The sequence below is a fragment of the Hermetia illucens genome, chromosome 1 (genome assembly GCF_905115235.1).
Source record: "Hermetia illucens chromosome 1, iHerIll2.2.curated.20191125, whole genome shotgun sequence".
In the NCBI taxonomy this organism is placed as follows: Eukaryota; Metazoa; Arthropoda; class Insecta; order Diptera; family Stratiomyidae; genus Hermetia; species Hermetia illucens.
Window position 1 is genome coordinate 203,525,557 of NC_051849.1, and position 6,000 is coordinate 203,531,556.

The following is a 6,000-nucleotide window of genomic DNA, read 5'->3' on the forward strand; positions in this document are numbered from 1 at the left end:
CAAAGCCGACAATCGTAGTTCCCTCTGGAACGAGAACAGCAAGCACCCCATTATACATGATATTCCACGACAGGGGACCAAGTACCAAACCCTGTGGTACACTGGCCGTGACAATGTACTCTTTGGGACCCTCATCCGACCCGTAACAGAGAGTCCTCTCTGAGAAGTAGTTTTACACCGAATTTGCTAAGTATTCGGGGACACCTATGTCAGCCAACGCCCCTTTAATTCTATTTCAGTTGGCCGAGTTGAATGCGTTTTTCACATCCAACGCCACCACGGCACAGCAGCCGCTAGAAATCAGTGCACCTTTTGCCAGGTTTGCGTCCACCGTAGAGTGGGCGCGTCGGAAACCAAACTGGCGTTCCGACAAACCATTGCTGGCTGCGACGATGGGCAGGAGTCTGTTGTAGATGACTCTCTGCATCATCTTCCCCATTGTATCCAACAGCCAGATAGGACGATAAGACGCTGGGTTTTCAGGTGGCTTGCCAGGCTTCGGAAGCAACACCAACTTTTTGCTGTTTCCACTAGGCAGGGAATATTCCTTCCTTTAGGCACGCCTCGAAGGTGTTGGCAAAAAGGTCGGGCCTAGTCTTCACTGCCAGTTTCAAAGCTCGGTTGGGGATGCCATCCAAACCTGGGGCCTTGTGGTCACCGAACCGACCACATATTTCCCGCAGCCCCTCCACAGTTAGAGGCGGTATTATGCCGTCATTCAGCTGGACAAAAATTTGCCTTCCCCTATTTTCGTGGTGAGGGAACAAAGTGGTAACAATCTGTTTCAGGAGGCGCGGACAGGTCACCTGGGGTAATTTCCGCAGCCTTTTCATCACCACTCTGTAAGCCTCGTCCCAAGGGTTTATGTCGGCATGGTCGCACAGCTGTTTGAAGCAGTTCTCCTCCGAATGGGTTCCTTTAGGCGGCCACGCAATTGCTTGTGTGCCTCCTCTCGACCGTCGCCACATGCGGCTCGCAAACTAGCGATTTCGTTGTTCCATCAGTAGTTGGGTTGCCTACTGGGGAGCAATCGCTTTCTGGGCATAGTAACATCGCATGCTTCCGTCACCCATCGAGTGATCTGGGTTGCTTTCTCTCCAGCCGTACCATTCAGGGATATGTCGGATTTGAGCACCGCGGAAAACGTGTCCTCCTCGAAAGCTTTCACTGTCCAACCAAGCATACCACCCGGTATTCTGCGAAAACTCTTTTTCGAGCTCGATCCGCCCTTGATCTCTATGCAAATTGCCTGGTGGTCGCTGTGAGTATAGTCCTCACTGACATGACAAGCGATTCTACTGGCTAAAGTGGCACTCACGTATGTCAGGTTAACTATAGACCCCAGGCCCCTTCCCCGGAAAGTGTACGAAGACCCAACATTCGCCAGTACCACGTCTAGCTCCGCGAATGCTTCGAGGAGAACACGTCCCCTGACATTAGTTATTCGGCTGCCCCACTCAAGAGCCCACGCATTGAAATCGCCTCCTATTATGATCGGTCAACGTCCTCTTGCATCCAAAACAAGAGCGGCAAGCATCCGCTCATACTGGACGAGTGTAGCGCTGGGTGGAGCATAGCAGCTGTAGATGTGGATGCCCTTCACCTCCGCTCTGATGAAGCCTTCCTCCGGGTGCTCCATTATTTCCTCGAAGGCTTGTTCTCCACAAGTCCACAGCGCTGCTTGGCCCGTTTGGTCTTTGACCCAATCGCTACTACCGTGGTTTCGGTATGGTTCACTTAGTATGGCCACATCGATGTTTTTCTCGCGGATGGTTTGCGCGAGTAGATCCTGCGCCGCCTCGCAGTGGTTGAGATTGATTTGTATCAACCTCATCTGCGATTTGTGCTAAGGGCTCTCCTGTATTCCGGGCACCTGCTGCTGCCTGCAATGTGTCGATGGCCCACACCTTCCTTTCCTTTGCACAGTAGACAATTTGGGTCAGCTCCGCAGTCCTTGCTGATATGGCCTTCCACTCCACATCTCCTGCATTGCTTTGACCTGTCATTTGGCCTGGTGCATGTCTTCGCAATGTAACCAAAGCCAAGGCATCTAAAGCACCGTTTTAACGCCACCTATTTCCCTAAGGCGACACATAACCCAGCCTATTCTCACTCTCCCTGCTGCTAACAGTTTGAATACGTTTTCCACTGGTAGGCTGATGATGGCGGTTTGTGTTCCCCCATAGGCTTTCCTTAGCGTTTTCACCACTGACTCTTGTAGTCCGGCAAGATCGGACTGTTTTTCCAACGCTTCGCGAACCTCCTCCTTCGTCGTGATTTCATCTATATCTTTGCAGATTATAGTGATCTCCGGCCTGCTAGCTCTTATGTCGGCTTCCTGCCCTAAAGTCTTCCCGACTTGGCTTAAGAATTTGTCCGCAGTTACATCCTTGGATTTCTTAAGTTCCAACATAAGATCTCCCTTCTGGGACCTAATGCGGCTGACGTTGTCTCCCAAATTGGTGAGTTCGGGGTCTGCCCTCACTTTCCTGAGAATGTCGGCCTATGACCCTTCTCCCCGTTTGGAAATGAAAATCACCTCCGGTCTAATCTTCCTCCGATAATTTCTTTTCCGCGGTTCTACCTTCCTCCAAGCTTTCGCATCCGCCTTTGAAGGTTCGATTCCTTTTTTCGAGGTATCCACTGCATTATCATCATCTAGCACGATCCAAACATTGCGGCATTACTGCATTACAAAACTGATTTTACAATATGATATCACATTTCAAAACATCACCTAATATTACCGCTCTTCGTAGTACAAGTGGCATTGGCATTTGTGTGCTGAGCTGGCTTTGGGCCTGCTGGCATTGGGTTGGAAAATGATTTCGGGTGCATGTGACGAAACGGATTGTTTTGACTTTACGGGCGTGGGTGTGTGTGTTTGAGGTGGGGGAGGGGCAAAAGCCTCTGAGCACTCAGACATCAGTGGCCCATTGTACTCGATTCTCCCCTCTAACGGAATATCCCGGATTCGTTTATATATCGTAGGATTTCCGTTAGTGGATGTGATGCTACCCGCTACAGTTGGAGCACGTCAGCACCAAAACTCTGATGTCTGATGCGTCCGTAGGCGGGGCACTTACATAGAAAATGTTCCGTGGATTACGCTTCTTCATTACAGGATCGACACCTATCATCTTGGATCATTCCTATTCTGAACTTATACCCAGCTAGTGAATTATGACCAGTCAGAATCCTCACAATACTTTTGCAAGTCTTCCTGCTTTTCGACAGGATAAACTTTGTAGTATGTTTGTTTGGTTCTGACAGGAAAATTTTGGTCTATCTAGCAGCATTAAGGCTTCATCACCTGTCATTATGGGTAGCTTGTTCGCAGTTTTTGATAGCAGTATCAGCCAATGCTACCGACACCCCAATTGCTAGTTCTGGTCCGGGCATTGGGAAAGTTGTAGCCTCTTTTGTTAAGGCATCCGAGATTTCATTTACCTCTACACCACAATGACCAGGTACCCAGAGTAAATCCACCGTATTGAATCTAGAAACAGAATTCAATCGGTTTCTACATTCCTGAACGATTTTTGAAGTCATCAAAGTACTACACAACGCCCTCAATGCAGCTTGACTACTGCTTTAAATTGCGATGCGCCTGCCCTTCAACTGCTCGTCAATCATCCAGGTTGCCACCCTTAGGATCGCATACACTTCAGCTTGAAAGTCCGTTGTGTATTGCTTCGAGGGAAAAGCCCACTTCTCGTTTTTTCTTCGTTTCAAGATAACATCATATTTTCTACTAAACAGATGTATGGAGATCTGAGAATCGGAAGGCTTTTCGAAAACTAGATTTAGTTGTCCCAATACTCTGTTTCTAAAAATGGCATAGCAATTCCCATAGATTTAGTGGAATTAGTCTATGAGTTGCTCTCGTTCCAGTGCTCTGAATAAATAAATCCAAGGGCTGCAAATTGAGTAATGCATTCAGAGCTGCGCCGGATATGGTGTTCATGGCACCGGTGATACCCAGACACACATTTCTTTGCAGTGGACCAAGTTTACATCAAAAACTCTCTTCTGAGATCTCGACCAACAACTAGCACTGCCACGTCATCCGCATAAGCTTGAACGTATTGGCAGATTTTGTAGTTCGCATAGTAATGAGTTGATCTGCGATACTCCACAGAAGTGGCAATAGGACACCTCCTTGAGGGCAGCCTTTCGTCGCTTCCGTTGTTAGGTAGCGATCAACACCTACTTCAGAACACAACAATCTCTGCTTTAGTATAGCGTAGATCCACTTTATTAGAGTTTCGTCAACACCATGCTCTCTGGCGGCATCACAGAGCTTTTGCAAGGGCGCTCACTCAAAAGCTCCTTCAATGTCCACGAACACGCCCATCGCGTACTCACCCGTCAGAGTTGCAGCCTCTATCTTTGAAACCAAAGAATGAAGAGCAGACTCATAGGGCTTTCCACGTTAGTAAGCATGTTGGTTTTCATTTAAGTGGTGCAACTTTAGCGTCTTCTTGCGAATGCGATGCTCAACCAGACTCTCCAGACAATTCAGCGAAAACGATGTTAGGCTGATTTGTCTGAAGTTCTTTGGATTAGAATCGTCATCTTTCCCAGTCTTTGGTATGAACACTTCTGCCAAGAGGAAGGCATGTAGCCCAGAGCAAGACATTCTCGAAAAATATTTTTTAGAAATTGCTCTAAGTGCTCTATACCCTCCCTTAGCATGGCTGGGCAGATGCCATCCACGTCAGGTGCTTTGAAGTGTTCAAATGATAGTATAGTAGCTTTCGCTTTTTCATTGTCCCAATTCCCTTGCAACACCAGCGTGTAGAAGGGTTTGCAGAAACCGCCAATTCACTTCTTCTCACTTCTGAGGCCTGTTGTCCCGGGTGGTGTACTTCCAAGAGAGTTTGTATAGAATCAACGTTCGTGAAAGTACCATCGGGTTTTCAAAGAGAGTCCAACTTGGTCGTTTTATCCTTATTAAGGACTCTACACAACCTGGGAGTCTCCCTTTCACTTTCCAGTTCCTCACAGTATGTTCTAAAAGAGTCTCATTTCGAACGTTTAACGACCCTCTTATATTCATGTTGTGAATTGCGGAAGTTTAGCCAGTCTTCATCTTTATTGCTTTTGCAATCACGATTTAGAATTCGTCTGGTTGATTTCTTGAGTCTTTGCAGTTTTACCACGTTTGGTAACCCAATTGTGGGGTCCTAAGTCCGCATCAACTTGGTGCCGGACCGGACCAAATGGGGAGCAACGTACTCCCCCCGATGACGGCTTTAGGGTTTCTCACCAGGGCAGAGGCAAATCGTCAGGCGCTTCCTTACCTCTGCCCTGAGCACAGCGAGATCGAAGCGATCCGCAGATGTTAAGTGCTCCTTTATATAATTATTTGCTTCCCGCTTGACATTCTTATAAATTTGCCAATGGGCTGGTGTTTTGAAATTTGTGGTAGAGGCGTTTTTTTCACGGACCTTCATGTTAACATGGTCATTCCAAAGCCTTCGTATCTCGGTTGATGTACCGCTTACCCGGAGGGGGGGGGGGGGTTTGCTTAATATGCTTCAGAGCAATTTGAGAGGCGATGCAAAATGTGTAATCGATTATTTAGGGATATATGGAACGAATTACCAGCAAGCATGGGTTCTTCTCGACCGAAGATACAGTAATCGACGGGCCTTAATAGAAAAGGAACTTCAGGCGTTAGTTGACTTACCTCAGATAAACCAAAGGGAGGCTAGATCGCTGTGAAGCGCATTGGATACCATGCGATCCGCAGTTCAGAACCTACCGAAAGCAGGATTCAACGCAGATGAAGGTATTTCTTTCATTCCATTCGTTCTGACGAGAAAAATGGATATGACAACTCGGAGGGAGTTCTACTTAACATTGCGAGATCCAAGAGTGCCCGTTATGATTAATGACATCGACCAGTTTCTAGAGAATAGATATGTGGTCATGTCCCCCAGTTGGGATGGTCTAAGTGGGATATCCAAGGCGGAGGATCTTGGGAATAAGAGA